Source organism: Aegilops tauschii, chromosome 7 (assembly GCF_002575655.3).
Source record: "Aegilops tauschii subsp. strangulata cultivar AL8/78 chromosome 7, Aet v6.0, whole genome shotgun sequence".
Taxonomy (NCBI): domain Eukaryota; kingdom Viridiplantae; phylum Streptophyta; class Magnoliopsida; order Poales; family Poaceae; genus Aegilops; species Aegilops tauschii.
Window position 1 is genome coordinate 506,191,423 of NC_053041.3, and position 23,582 is coordinate 506,215,004.

A 23,582-nucleotide genomic window follows, 5' to 3' on the forward strand; every position below is an offset into this window, starting at 1 on the left:
GAGAGAAACAAAATAAGATTTTTAATGTAACAAAATGAGATGTCCTATTCTTCTTCTGCATTGGAACTGATTACACACTACATTGTCTCCTTGAATGTAGCTAAATACCAAATTACCGGCTGAAGTTATTTTCCATTTCACCTGTTTGTTCTGTAGGGAGAGACTGCTCGGTGCTCAAGTGGTCTGAGGTCACGCAAATCAGTGCTATGATCTCTCTGCTTAGATAAGTCATGATGAATCCAAAGCTACAAGCAGAAGACAACAATTCTTAAAATGCTCTGACTTGTTATGTTTTCCTAAATGTGGTGACTTTAGGAGCATCTCCTTTTCAGTTTCCTGTGCCAAGACCTGAAGAAAAAAATGCAGAGTGTGGGGGCTGACCTTGCTGCTGCAGGCTAGCATAGATCGAGGAGGCAGTGGCTGCGGGGATATGTTTTCATCATGAACTCTTCAAACTGAACTATATGTTCCCTAAAAACCAAAGGATTGGAAGCTTAAACTCGTATTTTCTGGACCTTTTTCAGAAAGATGGCAATAATTTTGTTGCTCTTTTAAATTAAGTTAAATTACTTCATTGTGTGATGCTAGTTAAATATGTTATATCCAGTGCAGTGAAAACTTATTGTACTGGCATATCATAACAAAGCTTGACCAACCTTATTTTAGAACCCTATATGCAGCACCGACGCAGGTCAGAAGAATTTAAAACAAGGTAGCAAGTGTTAAACAGGAACAGAATATACCTGTGGGGTTCCTTCCGAGTGGTTCCACTTCTCCACAAGGCTAATTATCCTGCAGTTGGTTGAAAGAGCGATCCTCAACTCTGGGATTTCAGTACTAACAGAACCTCAAAATCAGGACTGCCAAAAAACTACCTGTGTGACGTATCATTCATGTAGAAGATGGGAGGACTCGTGTCCAAACATACAGCATGAAACTGGTTGCTATCTGCACAAGTTAACCTGGCAAAGGATTCAAAATCACGATTCTTGATGGCCTCTTCCATTTTCAATATGCGACCTGGCACTACAGTCTGGAATACAAGAAAAAGTAGTGCAGTGCAGAGTGAGAGCAAGAAACAGTAAGCTGCAGCTAAAGAGATAAATGGCCAAAAGACTTGATAAAAAAATTGAAACAACAAAACTTGAGGGTCCACACAAGAGGAGGGATGTTTTGTTTCCTCGATGATTCGTAAAAAAAATTGTACTATATGTGCCAAAAACAAGTTAAAGATGAAAATGCAATCACCTGGGCCCTGTACTGCAAGAGGGGGCTTGTTTCAACAGTGTCCCGCATCCCACTGGTGCTACTGGTTTCCTTCTGCTTTGAACTGACCTAATTCCACAAAGCAACACAATAAGAGAAAGATGTTGGGATAAAAATGGTAAAACGGTGTCACTATATAGTTAAGGATTGGTGTTAATGGAACCATGACTCGATGAGCAATATCTGTTATACAACAGAGATCACATTGACATACCACTGCTATGATTATAACAAGATCATCCCAATGCGATTCGTCAACAGTACTGCCATACTGTCACTTCCATCATCATTCTACAAGTATAGGGTCAAACTCAATCGTTTTACAATAGAAAAACATGCATTTTAACCAATTCAATTTCTCTGCCTTAACCAAGAGATCACTTACTTTTCCCATACACCATTTCACAAATCCACCGTATATACTGCGGCATGCACTTCCAGACCCCTGCCTGCATTGAAATTTGTCAGCCCGAGAGAAGTATAACTAAAGAGAGGACATAAGTATACAGAGTAAGATGAAGTAAAATTGTTGCTATATCATCAAGCAAACATCATGAACAGGATAGTGCACAAACAGAGTGTTGCTACATAATGTATCAGTACAGAGTACAGACCTTGCTATTGAAGAAAGTTCTCCATAATATTCATTCACGTTCATTAGCTTTCCGAGGGTGAAAACTACAAACAGTATTCAAATTACTAATTTGTGCTGTGATATTGGTATGAAAGCAAGACCATGTTTAGCTTCTCCCGTGTCTTCTCATGGCGACCCAGACCCCCGGCGCGATGGCGAGGACCATGAGATCTGGCGGAGGGGATTCACGCAGCGGCGAGAGGGGATTCGCGTAGTGGCGAGGAGTGCGGCATCCGGATCGGACGTGAGGGCGGGAGATGGTGGGGATGCGGGCGGTGGAAGGCAGAGGCCTCCTCCTCTTCCTGTGCGTTGGCTGTGGAGCTCAAGGATGGCAAAGATGCGGAAGCAGCGGTGCGACCGTGGCGGATCTTGTTGCGGCCGGAGCTCGTAGGGGGAGAGAATGGGAGGGGAGGGAAGGGGGCGCCGACAGAGGGGTAGAGGGGGGAGGCCGGAGTTGGGGGAGACGAGGTGGGCGGTGGGGTTGGAGGCCGGCGGCTGGTTTGGAGGAATCGGGAGAGGAGGAAGATAGCGGCGGCGGGCGGCTGGTTGGGTGGACAGTGGGCGGCTGCCCTGGTTCTTTTTCGTGGGTTTATTTTCGTAGATTTTATTTTCTAGTCGTTTTTTCCTCGATCGGCCGTGTGGGAGGAGGCAATCGACGCTCGAACCAGCGGGGGGTTCGCTGTTACGTACGAGGTGGGAGCGAGGACGAAAATAAACCAATCTGACACATCGTCTCTCGCTCTCTTGTGGGACAGAGTTGCTTTTAATGCTCTAACGAGTGGAGAACTTCAGGGCAGTAATGTCGTTTGGATGGTCGTCCAGACTTGACGGGGAGTTGACTTTGTACCCACAACCCAATTTGAGGCGGGTTGCACATGGGCTGTTTGGCCGGTCCGCAAAATCTTTTTTGAAAACCCTGTTAGTACACATCGCCAGTTACAGGTTTATTCAGCCAGCAAAATCCAATAGTTACACAAATTCTGTTCCTCACACCACACAGGAAAATTGGTACACCTTTTTTCTACAAATCACTGCCCTACTCTACATCACCAATTAAATCCGGCACTTGCACTTTGTGAAGCCACCTACACCACAATTGGTGCACGTCGGTCCTTTCCTAGGTTTCTTTGGCATGCCCCCCCCCCCCCCCCCCCCCCCCCCGCGCTGCCTACATATTCCGCAGAACCGAATGTGCTTGCTTGTGCCACCATCATCTGCCTCGCCAAGTTTTTTTTATTCATTTTCTTCTTCGAATTCTTGAATGCACGTTGAAAAGAACTAGTAGCTAGACTGATGGATGGATTGTAGAGATCGAACAGTAGTAGAAGATGTGTACGTGAAGGAACTGTAGCTGATCGGAAGTAGCACATGTATAGTACGAAAATCCATAGGAGCTCATGGGGTCGCCTACTCACGGAAGGGCTAGGCACAGAATGACGTGCGCTAAATATAGTGCGCGACTTTGAAAGCAAAACAACACGTAATGTTACGTGTGCACGGAAGCACCGTCGTGGGGTTACTACGTGATTAATAAATTACTAGTACTACTGCAAAAGGAAGCTGCAGATCAGATATTTGCATTTTTCCAGTTTTTCTTCTTCTCTTACCCATTTAAAAAAATATGTTGACATGTTTTTACAAATTGAACATTTCTTAGATGTACTCTAAACATTTTCCGAATACATGTTGAACATTTGACAAATGCAAGTTGATTATTTTTTAAATAGATGGTGAATTTTTTAAACGTTGAACAATTTTCAAAGACACGTTAAATATGTTTCTAAATACACAATGAATATTTTTAATATCTCCTGAGAATTTTATAAGATACACGGCGACATTTTCAAACCACATGGTGAAAATGTTTTGAGCACACTATTATTTTTCAAAATTATAACAAACATACTCTAAATACACAGTGAACATTTTGTAACACATACATTGAAAAAAAATCAGATACACCATGATCATTTTCTAAAACACATGATGAACATTTCTCCTTTTCTTTTTTCCATTTCTTTCTTGCAAAAATACACACATTTTGTGATGCATGCTCAAGCACATTATAATACATCACAAACATTTTCTTAAAGCGTGATGACTCTTTTTTAAATGCTCAACAAATATTTAGTACTCCCGCCGTTCCAAAATAGATGACCCAACTTTTTTTTGCAGGGGATAGATGACCCAACTTTGTACTAACTTTGTACTGAAGTTAGTACAAAGTTGAGTCATCTATTTTGGAACAGAGGGAGTACATGTTGTTTTTTTAAAAGATATGGCATGCACATTTTTAAATACACATTGACTATTTTTTAAATGCATGTTGTAGATGTTTTAATACACACTGAACACTTTTAAATATATGGTAAAAGGTTTTGAATTACACTACAAACAATTTTTTTTATAAAATTCAATGAGTTTATTAATATATGAGGATTAGTTTTTAACTTGCCAATGAACACTTCATAAAAAATGTTCGCACGAAAAAAATGTTTGCATGACCATGAAAAGTCGTAATGCATGATGAACATTTTCATATTACATGATGAACATGGTTCAATTACACTACGAATAATTTTTAGTGCACGACAAACAAGTTCTAAAATAAATGATATTTTTTTAACACGTTGAACCCTTTTTAACATTTTTTTAAAAATACATATGAACCCTTTTTTATCCACTAACATTTTTTTTTACATATGTGAACATTTTATATTTTTTAGCACATGTATTTTACCCAAAAGAATAAAGAATCACTCGCCAGTGGGGCTCATCACTGCCGATATCAAGGAGTTGGCGTCGTTCTTCTTGTCTGTTTGCTGTAGTCATGTAAATCGTTTGTCAAATATCGCAGCACATATTCTAGCTAGATCATCTGAGTCTTCTAGCGACTCTATTTTTCATGTAATACCGGATTGCATTCGGGAGACACTCTCTCTTGATTATCCTTGTTCAATAATGCACGATATTTCTCAATAAGAAAGAATAAAGAATCAAAAATAAAATCTAAAGGAAACCAAATAGAAAAATTGCGCTTGCCCCACAGCCTTTTTTTAATAAGTGTGTTGCTAACTTTTTCTGTTTTAGAGGTAGTGTGTTTCTAGCCTTGTTTACTCACGAAATAGCAGTGCCCCCCCCCCCCCCTCATGTGCTAAACAGCCCACCAAGATGCTCAGTGTCTCCACAACATGCAAAAATATTTGATTTTCTTTGAACACCGTTAATTTCACAAGAAAATAGCTTGTCTATAGCCCTTTTGTATTTTCTTTGATAGTTTCGGTACAGTCCATCCAACAGACATTTGTTTCTAGCAAAGACCATCTAATTAAATTTTGAGTACATATTCATTTCCTTCATTTTAGTATCAAGAATTGACATATATTAAACCTTTCTTTTTCATATAATTTTTCAGAATGGAAGTCTATAGCTTTTGAAGTGGTAGTTTGGAGTACTCATCTGGACCTTCCCAACATAAATGTCAAGATAGACATCATAATAACCTACCATAGTGGAACATAAGTCTAGAACTTATTGTGATACCAGTACATCTCTCCCCTACAACATTTGCCCGGAAGGTCGGCCAAACAGATGTGGTACGTGAACGGTATTCAAAAGTTTCCATATATGTACGGTGGGTGTTAGTTTTGTGAATGTTTCATCTAGTTTTTTCTTTGTTTTTTCAAACTTGTTTATCGGTTTTTATTTTTAGTTTTTCCTTTTAAATCTTTGTTAGTTTTCTCTAACCTTTTCTTCTTATTTTTCTTTTCTGCAATATACAAAGACATTTTTATTAATACATGTCAATTTTTTGAATGCATGTAAAATATTTTTCGGATCCACATCAGTTTTTTTCCAAGTTCATGAACACTTTTCCGAACACATGTTGGACATTTGTCAAACATACGATAATCATTTTATAAATACACAATGAACAATATTAAAAAACCCATTGAACATTTTTCAAAAATGTCATGAACATTTGAATATGTCATAAACATTTATTTAATGTTACAAAACATCTTTTTAAAAGCATGCGAATAATTTTTTACATTTCATGAACATTTTCTAATAATGTCATGGAAACTTTTTTAATGGTATGGACATTTTCACAAACTAAGTGAACAAATAATTTATTTTTTATGATCCGTTTTTTGAAATTGTCATGAACATATTTTGTTAATGTATGAATGTCGTTTCAATGTTACAGAGATTTTTTTTTCAATTGTATGTTCATTTTTTAAAAACAACATGCACAAAGTTTAACATTCCACACACATTTTTTAAATGCATGTAAAAACATTTTTCCTATACACGTTGAACATTTTTTCAAACGCATGTTGAAAATTTGTCAAATGCACTTTGAACATCTTCAAAAAATAACATGAATATATTACTATAATGTGAAATACATTGTAAACGTCATCAACATTGAATGGTACGAAACATCTTCAAAAAGTTATGCAAACAATTTTTGACATCTTGTAAAAATGCCAGGAACATATTTTTAAATGAGGAATAAATGTCACGACAAATGTTTTTAATGGTATGAACAAAATCTTTCCTGTTTTGATTTGTTAGTATTCTGCATCGAACTAATCCTTAACTTTCCATTCCTTTGACCATAATCTATGCATAAAGTTGTTTCACGTGTTCAAATTTGCCAATTTATTTTTGTTATAAACACATGCCCCACTCCCACCCATCCCCAAGTTGGGTCTTGTTTTACAAGAGACCATATGCAAAACTACCCCAACCCACCCCCTCTCCCCATAGTGTTCTTTCCCAGAGCTTTCCCTCTGCTCCTTGTCCACTCTCTCCATCGACCATGCCTTTTGAGTTCTTCCCAAATGGATCACCCGAACATGCTACTATTGGCACTAGTACTAGAACTATATGACTAGATTAAGCAATTTGTGAACCTAATATGATCTACTATGCAAATTTTCTTATTTCTTCATTATTATTTTTTGTCAAGTGTGCTAGAAGAATGTTCTTCCTCTCGTTGTAATGTATCTATTCTTTCAGAGTGTAGATGGTACCGATGATGTTAACCTCCTTCTGAGGCTTGTCCTGATGAAAAGACCTCTAGCTTGGTTAGCTAAAACTGGTGCACTCGTTGTTATTTGTCCATACTTTCCATGAACCTTTCTTATAGTCATTTCAATCTATAATCAAAGTCCAAAAATAGATCTATTCTTTCTTTGCAGGATTCACTACTAGGGAAAACCCTAGTAGTAGTGCGGGATAAAGGCATAGCAGTAGCATAGGTGCCAGCACTACTGCTACGACGCTACAACTAACTTTTAGCAGTAGCGCTGGTCCACCACCGCTACTGCTATCCGTATGTAGCAGTAGCGCGTTTTAGTAAACTATGCTGCTAAAAGCTGCAACGCGCCTATTTAGCACGCGCTACTTCTAAGGCAGCACTGCTGCTACACACACACCCCGCGCTACTGTTATTATGTATTTGTTTAGGTGTTCTACAATAGTCTCTATCATATCATACACAATAGTCTCATCATATCATACACACACAAATAGTCTCATCAAATCAAGTCATCATCATCCAACACAAATGATGTCTCTCGTCGTCATCTCAAAATAGCGATACAAGTTATGATATGTCTCTAATACATGCAACTACATCATCATCCCATACACATGTTTCATCATCCATCTATGCCATGATATAGAAGAGAAGAGCTATCACTATGAGCAAGAGCAGAATTATGTAGTAGTTCATGAGGTGCCGGTTCTGATTCCTCTCTTGCGGTAGCGTGAACCTCAAGTAACTAGCTTCCGCTTCTTGTGTGCTATCAAACCCTTTCTGGCTGCCGCCCAATCGAGAACCCTGACACTTGGGCCTGACACTCTGGACACTCGTCGTAAACTCCCGGAACCCTCCCTATGTACATGACATAACACTTCTTCGCCATCCAGGACCTATGTACCTGTTATAGATGCATCTTCATCAAGCGAATTCAACAATAATATGCAACATAATATACTTGAGCAACACGAAGAGAAAGAGTTAGCAAAAATATGCAACATATAGTAAACATAATCAATGCATGTTATATCATACCCAAACTAATTAACTATATGTACGCAGGTTCATCGTACCCAAACTAATTAACTACCGTTAAGAAAGTTCAACAGGACGTTTACATCACAAAGTTGCATCGCTATATAAAGTACTAATTCAACCGACACATCATCATCGGCATCATCAATCACTGCAAGTTTCATCCATCCATATCCGGGAGGATGCACCTAGCTCCATGAACGGCGTCAGGTCCAAATGTTGTAGGCCTATGCGAGTCCGGACGTCGGGTCGCTATATAAGGCTGTGGTGGAACATCCCGTTCTCTTCGACGACTTCTTTCATGATGATTGTTGCAATTCCTTATGGATGCAAAAGAAGTCATCTCTGAGTTTATAATCCGGTTCGGCTCCTAAGGATTCTGCCCATTTGTGGATATGGCCATCGTTTCTGGTTGTCATGCGAAGATGTTGGCAATCCCTTCTGAACTCCATCATGAGATGGAGGACGTAGAATCCATCGTTCTTGCTTGCTGTCGGTTGATGCACGGAGTAGAAGGTAGTTTTATGCAAGAAACCCGACACGCCCTTCCTTTGTTTCCTGATCTCGATGTGGCCACCCATCATGCTGAATCTGTTGAGAGCACTACCCAGAATATTTATTATGTGGCTGTAGTCTTTCTTCTGGAAGTTTCTGGATGAGTCAAAATACATAGCGTGGGAGACTCGCGGGAAAGAACAATAAGGATGGCGCACCCGTTCTTGCGCAAAATAAATACACCTCAAATTAGCCTCCAAATGAGCTAAGGAATGATTGAAATGTACGAAAGGGATGTCCGGCAATGACTTACATTGGATGATAAGGCAGGAGAACCATTTCCTTGGTCCTTATTCATTATCATGAAGTATACGATGTACTTCCTAGCAGCTTCACGTTCAAAGTCACCGAGACTCAAGAAGGACTCATGCATGTAATATGGATCCACAACCGAGATTTGCGAGATTTGGTCTCTCTTGATGATGAAGTTCATATGTAGCGCAAAAAGGCGTACAATCGTAAAATTGAGACACCTCGTGAGAAACATCTCAAAGATGTGATCAACCGCAGGAAGAACACATCTGCGGGTACTGTGTCGACGTAGAACTTGGCCTCAGGCACATGAACCGCATAAAGCGGGTATCTTGGAGTCTTTGAGGCAAGAAGGCTTTTCTTTGTTGACAGCACATGGTTGTGTAGTCTCCTGAGATCCTGTGATATAGTAACCTCGCATTCAGCAGGAAGAATGTGACAAATCTAGTGTTTGCTTGGTTGGCTACATATCATTCCAGCGTTATTGTCTTCAATCGAATGTCATGAGAACTGAGAAAATCCCAGTTCTTACGAAATCACCGATTGGTTATAACTTTCTTACCGCGTCCTGTTGCCTAAATAGACATGAAGATTGAAAACAATTAAGGTCTAAAAAAGGGTGTCAAAAGAGCAACAGCTAAACTGTTAATTCTAGTAGACTATATGCGGGCTTCCAATGTGCGTGAAATTATCACCTTTATATACAACTTCTCCAGACAAGGAAAGCGTTACAACAAGACAATAATCTTGTTCAGATCAAAACTATTCATATGGATATATAAGATCTTGACAGAATCCAGCACCATTAATAGGCTATCCATGGATAAACTCGTTATTGGGCATAGAACATAATATTAGTACAAAAAGTGTACTCCAAGATGATATAGAACTTATGCATAGAAATTTAAAATGCAGCTTATGATTACAAATGTAGATGATAATATACAGTACCTGAAGAACTGTGGATCCAAACAACATTGAAATGAGTGCAAAGATCATGTATTACACCCAAGGTCTCCAGTTTAGGCGCAGAGACGACAGTTATTTGCAACGGTGAATAAAAAGAATCAAGGATCAACCTTTGAAGTGAAGGGGCATCTTCGATGATGAGCTCCCTTCCGTCAAAAGAAATTCTAATTCTTATAAGGTTAAGCGACTTTATTTGGAGACAACCGATTCAAACTATCAAAACAAGCACCAAGCACTCTAGGGCAGGGCAACTGGAGTGGATGATGCTGTGCAATGAGGCTTCCGACATACGAACCAGCACAATGAATTTTTTTTGAGAAGTGGGAGTTGAAGCTTTTGTACCAGATTGCCTGGTAGGTTGCACAACGCAAAGGTGGCGGTGTAGACAAAGGAGGAAAACCGTGAGATGGACATCGGTGCTGAGGGCACAAGTACATGGCGTTCTTTATGTGGTATGTGATATCTAGGGGAATAGTAGAACTCAAGCAGCTGTAGTTTTGTGAAATCAGGGGATTTCAGCCAGGCGTCCACCATGCAGGGCATGCACAGGTAGCATGTGATGTCTACTACACAACCTTCTTCTTGTAGACGTTGTTGGGCCTCCAAGTGCAGAGGTTTGTAGGACAGTAGCAAATTTCCCTCAAGTGGATGACCTAAGGTTTATCAATCCGTGGGAGGCGTAGGATGAAGATGGTCTCTCTCAAGCAACCCTGCAACCAAATAACAAAGAGTCTCTTGTGTCCCCAACACACCCAATACAATGGTAAATTGTATAGGTGCACTAGTTCGGCGAAGAGATGGTGATACAAGTTTAATATGGATGGTAGATATGGGTATTTGTAATCTGAAAATATAAAAACAGCAAGGTAGCAAGTGGTAAAAGTGAGCGTAAACGGTATTGCAATGCTAGGAAACAAGGCCTAGGGTTCCTACTTTCACTAGTGCAAGTTCTCTCAACAATAATAACATAATTGGATCATATAACTATCCCTCAACATGCAACAAAGAGTCACTCCAAAGTCACTAATAGCGGAGAACAAACGAAGAGATTATTGTAGGGTACGAAACCACCTCAAAGTTATCCTTTCTGATCGATCTATTCAAGAGTCTGTAGTAAAATAACACGAAGCTATTCTTTCCGTTTGATCTATCCTAGAGTTCATACTAGAATAACACCTTAAGACACAAATCAACCAAAACCCTAATGTCACCTAGATACTCCAATGTCACCTCAAGTATCCGCGGGTATGATTATACGATATGCATCACACAATCTCAGATTCATCTATTCAACCAACACAAAGAACTTCAAAGAGTGCCCCAAAGTTTCTACCGGAGAGTCAAGACGTGTGCCAACCCCTATGCACAGATTCCCAAGGTCACGGAACCCGCAAGTTGATCACCAAAACATACATCAAGTGAATCAATAGAATACCCCTTTGTCACCATGGGTATCCCCCGCAAGACATACGTCAAGTGTTCTCAAATCCTTAAAGACTCAATCCGATAAGATAACTTCAAAGGGAAAACTCAATCCATTACAAGAGAGTAGAGGGGGAGAAACATCATAAGATCCAACTATAATAGCAAAGCTCGCAATACATCAAGATCGTGCCAAATCGAGAACACGAGAGAGAGAGATCAAACACATAGCTACTGGTACATACCCTCAGCCCCGAGGGTGAACTACTCTCTCCTCGTCATGGAGAGCGCCGGGATGATGAAGATGGCTATTGGTGAGGGATCCCCCCTTCGGCAGGGTGCCGGAATAGGGTCCCGATTGATTTTTGGTGGCTACAGAGGCTTGCGGCGGCGGAACTCCCGATCTAGGTTTCTTTTCGGGGGTTTCTATATTTATAGGGATTTTTGGCGTCGGGAACAAGTCAGGGGGTCTCCGAGGCGGCCATGAGGTAGGGGGCGCGCCCAGGGGGTAGGGCGCGCCCCCACCCTCGTGGGTGCCTCGGGACTCTTCTGGTCCATCTCCGATACTCCGTGGGCTTCTTATGGTCAATCTCCATGAAATTTCAGGTCAATTGGACTTCGTTTGATTTTCCTTTTCTGCGATACTCAAAAACAAGGAAAAAAACAGAAACTGGCACTGGGCTCTTGGTTAATAGGTTAGTCCCAAAAATCATATAAAGTAGCATATAAATGCATATAAAACATCCTAGATGGATAATATAATAGCATGGAACAATAAAAAAATTATAGATACGTTGGAGACGTATCAGCATGCCGGGATGCAGAAGCCTTGAACGGAGCCCTGGTGGGAGGAGATGATCGCTTCGGGAAGTTCAAATTCATTAAAGAGAGATAGGCCACAATAGTCAAGATTAAGAGGCACGACACGCCATAGAGGGCGCCACCGGCATGCGAGTACTTGAGTGCGGCAGCCATCCTTGGTGGGGAGAAGGGAGACGATATCCCCAAGGATGGTGTCCGGGACATCGCTGATGAGGTCCACCCGAGTTTCTTTGGGTTCCTCAGATCAAGGGGTGGCCCTCACCGCTTCTCCCCGTGCTACCGGGTGCGGGATCTACAACAGGCGTCACCGCTGGCGGAAGCCTCATTTTCTTGGTGCTGGGGTCAGCCGACTCCATTTTCCTTCCGGCGCCGCGTCAAGCTCACATATTTGAGCAGAGTAACGAATGACGAGCCTAGTTGTAGCGCGGGTGAAGAAGAAAGGCAGCTAGGGTTTTCTATAGTAGTGAGGAGGAAGAAGGGGAGCTGGGGTTTTATGTAGGAGTGAGGTGAGGAATTTGGGGGTAAGAGTGGAGCGAGCTAACGTGAGGTGGGTGGGAGTGAGGAGGAAGAAGAGCAACCAAGTTTTTTGGGGGGCGGTGTGCTTGGGAACGCCTCTCATTAAGTAAATATATGGTCTTTTGAATAGATTTTGATATTTAGGGTCAATGGGCTCTTTTGTCTTGGGCCCAGAGAAACAATTACTACTAGTACAGTGGAGACACTCTACATCTACCCAGAAAAACAATTACTACTAGTACAGTGGATACACTACCGCCTCTGGCTCCTGCTTGGTCATCGAAATGTCTTCCGCTACTGACTGTCGTTTTACTTTGGTTCATCGACATGTGGGCCATGCAGCGTGCGGGCCCAAATGGCATCCATCAAATTCGAAGGCAGTATGCAGGCTTTGAGTCACCCCGGTCGTAGCGCCGCAGTAATGAGCCGTCATATCACAAAAACCCACCTCCCCGCAGTCTAAGTTGGACAGACGAAGCAACCATCATTTCACACTTCGCTGAATCCCCTTCTCCCTCACCGCCTTCAAGAAAGCCAACACTCACTTCTTTCATTGTTCTTCTCTCCCAACAAAGGGAAGGTAAGCGGATCCGTGATGTTGGTATATTTTCTTTAAAAAAAAACTTCTGCAAAGTAGTAACCGATCCTCACTCTCTTTTTTTGTTTCATTTTCATTGTGATTGTGTTTTCCTTTCAGTTGTCTCCTATTCGTCAGTTTCATGATGGACCAAGGAGAACTAGGCAAAGATCTGTTGATGTTGGCGCAGACGCGGGAGGCTGATCCCCACGAGACAGAGAGCTCCAAGAAGATGAAGGCCACCACCGAGCCGACCCCAGATACGCTCACGGCCACTACTGAGATGGTCAACAACACGTTTGAGGTTACAGCCCCCGTGGCCCTACAGGACCAATTTTCCCCCGTCGATGATGTGTCCCCCCCCCCCCCCCCGCTAAGCTGCCCAAGGTGATTTTCTTCTTTGCCGATCTTGATTGTAATTTTTCATCTAAGTATGTGGTGATAAAAAATGCAATATTTATTAGCTCCGATACCATGCTACCTTCCCTGTCATGCATACTTTTGACTCAACATAGTGGTTTAAATAACTTGTGTTTTTATATTAGAAAGTAATTTCAAATTCGTTTTTGTTTCAGTTAGAGCCCTGATGAAGACAAGGATTGTGTGGTTGTACATGTCACTCGCTATGAGGTGGATGGCCTGAATATACGCAGTGGAAAAACAAAGTTCTTAGGCTGTTCGATCCTGGAAGTTAGTTGCACTTATACCAAAGACGAGATGTATTCCAGCCACACTGTTGTCAAACGTGTTGTCCAGGGTGTACTGAAGCACAAGAAGTTCAAAGCTACTCCTTCGTTTGTGAGGCGTACTGTTCTTGTCAAGCTTACGCAGGAAAATGATGTGACATGCCTGGACAAACAAGTTTATGAGTGGCAAGGCCACAAGGTTATCTTCAAGAAGGTTGACAGGATTGAGCTGCTGTCTGACGTCCTCGTTGATGTTCATGGCAAGGTCCGTCTTGTGTCCATCCCAAATTAGATCGATGGCATGAAATAGTTGGCACAACTAGTGTTTCAAAGTAGTTTGGATTGTGTTTAATTATCCAAACCATGCCTATTATCGAGCCCTCTGGGGGTAGTACTCTGTTCGAATTTGTCTATGGGAACTACTGCAAAAATTTTGTGCCGTGAATCATGTGAGAACCATCGTAATTTTTGCCGAAACAGATGCATCCTCACTAGTTTTTTCATTTAATATGGCATGGTAAGACATAAGTTGCCACAGTTTATCATACGAGTAGTGTGTGTTGGATGAAATAGAGTACTTATTTGACAATTGTGCGCCGACATATACATTGTTGGGGAACGTAGTATTTCAAAAAAAAATCCTACGATCACGCAAGATCTATCTAGGAGAAGCATAGCAATGAGCGGGGAGAGTGTGTCCACGTACCCTCGTAGACCGAAAGCAGAAGCGTTTAGTAACGCGGTTGATGTAGTCGAACGTCTTCGCGATCCAACCGATCAAGTACCGAACGCACGGCACCTCCGCGATCTGCACACGTTAAGCTCGGTGACATCCCTCATACTCTTGATCCAGCTGAGGCCGAGGGAGAGTTTCGTCAGCACGACGGCGTGGTGATGGTGATGATGAAGTTACCGACGCAGGGCTTCGCCTAAGCACTACGACAATATGACCGAGGTGGAAAACTGTGGAGGGGGCACCGCACACGACTAAAGATCAACTTGTGTGTCTATGGGGTGCCCCTCCCCTGTATATAAAGGATGGGAGGAGGAGGCCGGCCGGCCACAAGGGGCGCGCCCAAGGGGGGGAATCCCACTCCAAGTAGGAATCACCCCCCTTTCCTAGTCCAAGTAGGAGAAGAAGGAAGGAGAAGGAGAGGGAAAGAGGGGCCGCACCCCCATCCCCTAGTCCTATTCGGACTCCCCTTGGGGGGCGCCACCTCCTGACTGCTGCCCTTTCTCTCTCCCCTAAGGCCCACTAAGGCCCATTACTTCCCCGGGGAGTTCCAGAAACCCCTCCGGCACTCCGGTTTTATCCGAAACCAACTCGAACACTTCCGGTGTCCGAATAACATGGTCCAATATATCAATATTTATGTCTCAAGCATTTGGAGACTCCTCGTCACGTCTATGATCTCATCCGGGACTCCGAACAACCTTCGGTCATCAAACCACAAAAACTCATAATACAAATCGTCATCAAACGTTAAGCGCGCGGACCCTACGGGTTCAAGAACTATGTAGACATGATCGAGACACATCTCTGGTCAATAACCAATAGCGGAACCTGGATGCTCATATTGGCTCCTACATATTCTACGAAGATCTTTATCAGTCAAACCGCATAACAACATACGTTGTTCCCTTTGTCATCAGTATGTTACTTGCCCAAGATTCGATCGTCGGTATCATCATACCTAGTTCAATCTCGTTACCGGCAAGTCTCTTTACTCGTTCCATAATGCATCATCCCGCAACTAACTCATTAGTCACATTGCTTGCAAGGCTTATAGTGATGTGCATTACCGAGAGGGCCCAAAGATACCTCTTCGACAATCGGAATGACAAATCCTAATCTCGATCTATGCCAACTCAACAAACACCATCGGAGACACCTATAGAGCATCTTTATAATCACCCAGTTACGTTGTGACATTTTATAGCAGAGTAAGTGTTCCTCCGGTAATCGGGAGTTGCATAATTTCATAGTCATAGGAACATGTATAAGTCATGAAGAAAGCAATAGAATAAAGTAAACGATCATAGTGCTAAGCTAACGGATGGGTCTTGTCCATCACATAATTCTCTAATGATGTCATCCCGTTCATCATATGACAACACATGTCTATGGCTAGGAAACTTAACCATCTTTGATTAACGAGCTAGTCTAGTAGAGGCATACTAGGGACACTTTGCTTGTCTATGTATTCACACATGTACTAAGTTTCCAGTTAATACAATTCTAGCATGAATAATAAACATTTATCATGATATAAGGAAATATAAATAACAACTTTATTATTGCCTCTAGGGCATATTTCCTTCAGTCTCCCACTTGCACTAGAGTCAATAATCTAGTTCACATCGCCATCTGATTTAACGCCAATAGTTCACATCTTTACGTGATTAATACCTATAGTTCACATCACCATGTGACCTACACTTACTAGAGTCAATAATTTAGTTTACATCTCTATGTGATTAACACCCAAGAGCAATAAGGTATGATCATTTTTTGCCCGTGAGAGAAATTTTAGTCTACGGGTCTACAACATTCAGATCCGTATGTATTTTGCAAATTTCTATGTCTACAATACTCTGCATGGAGCTACTCTAGCTAATTGCTCCCACTTCCAATATGTATCTAGATCGAGACTTAGAGTCATCCAGATCGGTGTCAAAGCTTGCATCACGTAACCTTTTACGACGAACTCTTTGTCACCTCCATAACCGAGAAACACTTCCTTATTCCACTAAGGATAATTTTGACCGTTGTCCAGTGATCCACTCTTGGATCATTATTGTACCCTCTTGCCAAACTCATGGTGAGGTACACAATAGGTCTGGTACACAGCATATCATATTTTATAGAACCTATGATTGAGGCATAGGGAATGACTTTTCATTCTTTTTCTATTTTCTGCCGTGGTCGGGTTTTGAGTCTTTACTCAATTTTACACCTTGCAACATAGGCAAGAACTCCTTCTTTGACTGTTCCATTTTGAACTACTTCAAAATCTTGTCAAGGTATGTACTCATTGAAAAATCTTATCAAGCATCTTGATTTATTTCTATAGATCTTGATGCTCAATGTGCAAGCAGCTTCACCGAGGTATTTCTTTGAAAAACTCCTTTCAAACACTCTTTATGCTTTCCAGAAAATTCTACATAATTTCCGATCAACAATATGTCACTCACATATACTTATCAGAAAGGCTGTAGTGCTCCCACTCACTTTGTTGTAAATACAGGCTTCACTGCAAGTCTGTATAAAACTATATGCTTTGATCAACTCATCAAAGCATATATTCCAACTCCGAGATGCTTGCTCCAGTCCATAAATGGATCGCTGGAGCTTGCACACTGTGTTAGCACCTTTAGGATTGATAAAACCTTCTAGTTGTATCATATACAACTCTTCTTTAATAAATCCATTAAGGAATGCAGTTTTGATATCCATTTGTCAGATTTCATAAAATGTGGCAATTGCTAACATGATTTAGACAGACTTTAAGCATCGATATGATTGAGAAAATCTCATCGTAGTCAACATCTTGAACTTGTCAAAAACCCTTTTCGACAAGTCGAGCTTTGTAGATAGTAACACTACTATCAGCGTCCGTCTTCCTCTTGAAGATCCATTTATTCTCAATGGCTTGCCGATCATCGGGCAAGTCCACACTTTGTTCTCATACATGGATTCTATCTCAGATTTCATGGCCTCAAGCCATCTGTTGGAATCTGGGCTCATCATCGCTTCCTCATAGTTCGTAGGTTCATCATGGTCTAGTAACATGACTTCCAGAACAGGATTACCGTACCACTCTGGTGCGGGTCGTACTCTGGTTGACCTAGGAGGTTTGGTAGTAACTTGATCCGAAGTTTCATGATCATCATTAGCTTCCCCACTAACTGGTGTAGGAATCACTGGAACTGATTTCTGTGATGAACTAACAATTACCTCTTCAAGTTCTACTTTCCTCCCACTCACTTCTTTCGAGAGAAACTCCTTCTCTAGAAAGGATCCATTCTTAGCAACGAATGTCTTGCCTTCGGATCTGTGATAGAAGGTGTACCCAACAGTTTCTTTTGGGTATCCTATGAAGACGCACTTCTCCGATTTGGGTTCGAGCTTATCATGTTTGAAGCTTTTTCACATAAGCATCGCAGTCCCAAACTTTAAGAAACGACAGCTTAGGTTTATTGCTAAACCACAGTTCATACGGTGTCGTCTCAACGGATATTTAACGTGAATGCAGCTGTCACTAATGCATAACCCCAAAACGATAGCGGTAAATCAATAAGAGACATCATAGATCGCACCATATCTAATAAAGTGCGGTTATGACATTCGGACACACCATCACGCTGTGGTGTTCCAGGTGGCGTGAGTTGCGAAACTATTCCGCATTGTTTCAAATGAAGACCAAACTCATAACTCAAATATTCACCTCCACGATCAGATCTTAGAAACTTTATTTTCTTGTTACGATGATTTTCCACTTCACTCTGAAATTCTTTGAACTTTTCAAATGTTTCATACTTATGTTTCATCAAGTAGATATACCCATATCTGCTCAAATCATCTGTGAAGGTTAGAAAATAACGATACCCGCCGCGAGTGTCGGTGTGAAACGACACCTATGGGATCACAAGAATCCCTACTACGGTTGTCGGGGCGCGGGGTTGTGAGAAGAGCAGGATTAACAGTCAGTACAAGGATCGTTTACCCAGGTTCGGGACGCGAGGGTGCGTAAAACCCTAGTCCTGCTTTGGTGGATGTATTGAGTGTTCTTGAGCTCTCAAACTAGCTACGGGGGCTGTGTAGTTCAAAAGAGTCGAATCCCTCTCCAGTACGCCATGGGCCTCCTTTTATAGTCGAAAGGGGCTGCCACAGTGGTACACAGGAGGTGGAAAGGCCTACAGTACTGTGAGCTTATCGTCCGTATTATAGGACAAGACGCATTTAATTCGCGGCTTAGGTGTCCCCTAGCTTTATCGGGGACGGGAACGAGGCCCGTCCCGTCCGTTGCCGCTCCCAACTCGCTTCGACACGCGCCCTGGCCAGCGATGCATGCGGCGCCATGTAGGCAGGCAGGCAGCTGAGGTGGCGCGGTGGTAGGGTCTTCGCGAAGATCCGCATGCCGCCACGCAGGCGCTTGCTGATCTGGCCTGGAAGCTGCATGTCGCCGCGCAGGTGCCTGCCCAGCTGGTTGGGCTGGCAGCTGCATGCTAACGGCAGTGGAAACTTGGCTGGTGCGGGTCTGGTGGTGGCCCTGCTGACGTCCTCGGCAAGGGCCTTGCCGGGAGCCCGGCAAGGGTCTTGTCGTGGCGCGCAGTCGTCCTCGGCAAGGATCTTGCCGGGGGTCTTGTGGCCTTCCTCGGCAAGGATCTCGCCGAGGGTCGCCATCTTCTGGTCCTCATCTGATCTTGTGTGTTTATGATCTTGACAAAGATCTGCACGCCACCACGGAGGTGCCTCCCGAGCCCTGGTCCCAATGTAGTTGGTTGGGTTGGAACCCGCGGTGCTCAAGGGCGGCTCGCTCTGTTGGTGTTTGGGCAAGTTGCCCCGGCAGGGCCCTCGCCGGGGCCGCGGAGGCCGCCCTAGCAAGGGCCTTGCCGGGGGACTCCATCTCGCCACTTTGCTGCCTTGTGTTCCCAGTCTTGGCGTCGCCTCCGACCATCTTGTGCCTCTGGCTTCTCTCCGGTTTCCCTCCCCTGCTCTGCTCAGTGTGGCCGTGGGCGCGGCTCCGATTGTCCGTGCACAAGTAAAGGGGTCAAAAGGAGCGCCCCTATCTTTTGTATACCGACAGGAGCCCCCGGGCCTGGGCCACACATAAGCGCGACGCGTTGTTGGGCCAGGCCCAGAACGGTGCGCGGGCAGGCGGGGCGGATTTTACCATAGTAATTTTCCATCTGCTAGCGCTTCCCCACGACCCGCGTCGAACGCGCGACGTGGGGGGGGGGGGGGGTCGTGCGTGACATGGGGGCATGTGCGGACCGGTTCCCACACGCATGCGTCACATCGCAGTTAATGGGAAAGGAGGCGGTCCGTGCCTTCCCCGTAAAAAGGAATCACCGCGGGCGCGCTCCTCACTTTACCCTCCTCCCTGCGTCTTCTCCAATCTCAGAGCCGCCGTCCCCTTTCTTCCTCCTCGAGCTCTTGCCTTCGCTTGCCGCTGCTACGCCTTCGCCATCCTCCGCCCCTTGCTTCTCGCAGCCGCCATGGCTCCCAAATCCACCAAGGGCAAGGGAGTGGCCAAAGATGCCGGGGCGATGGAGCCGCCCGAGAGTGAGCAGGCGGCGCATGGACGCAGCTCGCCTACTTCCCCTCGACGGTCGACGTGTTCGAGCTCCGGGAGGCCTTCAAACCCTTGTGGGGGGTGAAGACGGGGGGAGAGACGACGGGGCATCCAGCCACACGCGTCATCCCTGCCAACTACACCGAGGCTGCCCCAAATCGGTACCCTTTCTTTGTCGACTACTTCTCCTGCGGGCTCTGTCCCCCCTTCTCCGATTTCTTCAACGACGTCATGCACACCTACGGCTTCCATCTTTTGGATTTTACTCCGAATACCGTTGCATGCATGGCTCTTTTCGCGGACCTCTGCGAGGGCTTCGCCGGGGTGCATCCCAACACGGCGATCTTCCGCCATTACTTCTTCCCTCGGATCCAACCGGGGGGCACCATTTCCGGGTGCGTCGCCTGGATCCCAAGGGCCAAGGGGGCGTACCCGGAGGGCGCCATGAAGGAGAGGTGGGAAGAATGGCGGGGCCGGTGGCGCTGGATTGAAGAGAAGGACCTGCCGGACTTTTGTCGGGTCCGCGGCGCGCCGCCGGTTTGCCGGGGCGACTGGAGCAATGCTGACGCTGATGACGCGAAGCTCACGGTCGCCACCACCAGGATCCTCCGCCCTACCGAGGCCGGGCTCACCCTTGAGATGATCGGGGCGGATTTCATCCGCCGCCGAATCGCTCCGCTGCATAACAAGGGGAGGCGGCTTGGCTCTTCATGAACGCCGCCGACATCATGAGGCTTCGCCCCGGCCTCGACCACAACCTCACGGTGATGGGGCATGCCCACTTCTGCCAGCGGCTCTTCCAGCTCGACGTGAACCGCGACGGCGAGGTTGAGCGGACCGGCAAGGTCGCCAAGGGGCCTTTGTTCAAGTTGCCGGCAGGAGTGGTCCCGCTGAGCAACAACTCGCGCCGGATCGACATCATCGCCATGATGCCGGACTTCAACGCGCATGGGCTTGACCCGAGCTGGGTTGAGCCAGAGGAAATTCAAGTGCAGGAGTTCTTCGACACCCTGCATAAGGGGTACGTCACCACCGAGCCGCGGCTCGTCCAGGACACTACCCAGGCGAAGCTGGACTACATCGCCGCCAGGGCGGCAGAGGCGAAGCTCACCGAGGAGGCCGGCAGCACCGGTGGCGTTGAGGACCAGGCCGCGGCGGAAGCGGAGGAGAAGGAGCTCGCCCAGTGGGTGGAGGCCGCCGGGGAGGCCAGCAGCACCGGCACTGGGGCTCCTCTCATCGAAGACGTGGTCGGCGATTCGTCGGAGGAGGAGGCTGTGGCCGTTGACCCCCAGCCACGGGGAGAGGGCGGGTCCTGCGGCGGGCCACCTCTGGCGAGCCGGTCCAGCCCGGCAGGGCGGCGCAGCTATGGCACGCCCAGGAGACGTCTGTGCGCCAGACGAGGGCCGCGGCGGCGAAGAAGAAGGCATCCACTTCTTCCTCATCCAAGCGCGTTCAAACGCCACCTCCTTTCCCTCCTCTGGCAGATGTTGACGCGGAGATGACTTTTGACTTCGGATCCCTCGGCCCGAGGAGGAAGAGGAAGGCGGCAGAGGAGGAGGAGGAGGAATAAGCTCTTTATTCCCCCCTTCTTTTTGTCATCTCCGTTTCCTCAAACAGTGCTGCTTATCTTGGATTATCTTCATTTGCTGGGAGGTGGAGACGCTGGCCCAGAGGGTGAAGAGGGCCAGGACCTCGACGAGCGACCAGCCCCTGGCAGGCGCCTCCGGCACACCACTGGTGGTGTTGAGCAGCCCGGACAGCAGCCCCGGCCCAGCCCCCAGCGCGAGTCCATCACTTGCCCTCCGCCAACGTGTGTCGGGGGTATGATCAGTTGGCGCTGACCTTGCCATGGTTGCAGGAGGAGAACAGCGGCAGGAGGAGCCACAGAGGGCCACCCCCAACACGCCGCCCCCATCGACCACGCCGCCCCGAGGGGCGTCCCCGGCAAGGGCGCTGATACGTCTCCAACGTATCTATAATTTTTGATTGCTCCATGCTATATTATCTACTGTTTTGGACATTATTGGGCTTTATTATTCACTTTTATATTATTTTTGGGACTAACCTATTAACTGGAGGCCCAGCCCAGAATTGTTGTTTTTTGCCTATTTCAGAGTTTCGCAGAAATGGAATATCAAACGGAGTCCAAACGGAATGAAACCTTCGGGAAGTGATTTTTAGGAAGAATATGATCTAGGAGACTTGGACCCTACGTCAAGAAACAAAGGAGGAGGCCACGAGGTAGGGGGGTGCGCCTACCCCCCCAGGGCGCGCCCTCCACCCTCGTGGGCCCCCTGTTGCTCCACCGACGTACTCCTTCCTCCTATATATACCTACATACCCCCAAACGATCAGAACAGGAGCCAAAAACCTAAGTCCACCGCCGCAACCTTCTGTACCCACGAGATCCCATCTTGGGGCCTGTTCCGGAGCTCCGCCGGAGGGGGCATCCATCACGGAGGGCTTCTACATCATCACCATAGCCCCTCCGATGAAGTGTGAGTAGTTTACTTCAGACCTTCGGGTCCATAGTTAGTAGCTAGATGGTTTATTCTCTCTTTTTGGATCTCAATACAATGTTCTCCCCCCTCTCTCGTGGAGATCTATTCGATGTAATCTTCTTTTTGCGGTGTGTTTGTTGAGACCGATGAATTGTGGGTTTATGATCAAGATTATCTATGAACAATATTTGAATCTTCTCTGAATTATTTTATGTATGATTGGTTATCTTTGCAAGTCTCTTCGAATTATCAGTTTGGTTTGCCCTACTAGATTGATCTTTCTTGCAATGGGAGAAGTGCTTAGCTTTAGGTTTAATCTTGCAGTGTCCTTTCCCAGTGACAGTAGGGGCAGCAAGGCACATATTGTATTGTTGCCATCGAGGATAACAAGATGGTTTTTTTTATCATATTTCATGAATTTACCCCTCTACATCATGTCATCTTGCTTAAGATGTTACTCTGTTTTCATGAACTTAATACTCTAGATGCATGCTGGATAGCGGTCGATGAGTGGAGTAATAGTAGTAGATGCAGGCAGGAGTCGGTCTACTTGTCTCGGACGTGATTCCTGTATACATGATCATACCTAGATATTCTCATAACTATGCTCAATTCTGTCAATTGCTCAACAGTAATTCGTTCACCCACCGTAAAATACTTATGCTCTTGAGAGAAGCCACTAGTGAAACCTATGGCCCCGGGTCTATCTTCATCATATTAATCTTCCAACACTTAGTTATTTCCTTTGCTTTTATTTTACTTTGCATCTTTATCATAAAAATACCAAAAAAATTATCCTATCATATCTATCAGATCTCACTCTCGTAAGTGACCATGAAGGGATTGACAACCCCTTATCGCGTTGGTTGCGAGGATTTATTTGTTTTGTGTAGGTATGAGGGACTCGCGCGTAGCCTCCTACTGGATTGATACCTTGGTTCTCAAAAACTGAGGGAAATACTTACGCTACTTTGCTGCATCACCCTTTCCTCTTC

At 44.9% G+C, this 23,582-nt stretch overlaps 1 pseudogene; it reads right to left on the reverse strand.

The window, feature by feature from the left end:
• LOC141027309 (diphosphomevalonate decarboxylase MVD2, peroxisomal-like) overlaps positions 1-20,093 on the reverse strand; it is a 29,475-nt pseudogene extending 9,382 nt beyond the window's left edge.
• Between the last annotated feature and the right edge of the window lie 3,489 nt (positions 20,094-23,582).